The sequence below is a fragment of the Ursus maritimus genome (assembly GCF_017311325.1).
Source record: "Ursus maritimus isolate PB19 chromosome X unlocalized genomic scaffold, ASM1731132v1 scaffold_X1, whole genome shotgun sequence".
NCBI classification, from domain to species: domain Eukaryota; kingdom Metazoa; phylum Chordata; class Mammalia; order Carnivora; family Ursidae; genus Ursus; species Ursus maritimus.
The window spans coordinates 10187391-10187965 of NW_024423319.1; positions in this window are offsets into that span (position 1 = coordinate 10187391).

The window sequence follows — 575 nt, forward strand, 5'->3', positions numbered from 1 at the left end:
TCACCAAACAGTGGGTTGCTAGAAGGAAAGAACATCTTGGTTCTGGGGTGACGTAGGGCCCATGCTAGGGTCTGCTCTCACCACCTTCGTTTCAGCATTTCATTTGAGTAGGCCGTGGAGCACAATAACATTGCCATTCAGTGGAAAACCACTAGATTTCGGAGGAGGTGGTACGTTGGTGCGGGAGCAGTCTAGCCTCACCCTAATTCAAAATCTTAACGGCCCTGTCGTGATCCTCTTCTTACACGAATTTTCGGAGCACTTGGCACTGTTGACCAACTTCTCTGGCTTCCAAACCTCCCTTCACTTCTGCTGCGGCTGACTTTTACCTTCGAAGCCATCGCTCTGTCTTCTTCATTGAACCATTCAATTGCAGGTGCTGTTCCCCCGCCCCCCGCTGTCCTAGTGCCCCTCCACAGTGTCCCCCGTGCTCTCTTTCTCTGCTTCTGCCTGCACATGCCAGTGATCCCGTGGCTCCCCAGCCGCATCTCGCTGCTGAGCTCCAGCTGTCTTTCCAAGCGACCACTAGATATCCACACCACGACTGGCAAACTCAACCTGCCCATCTTTGTCAG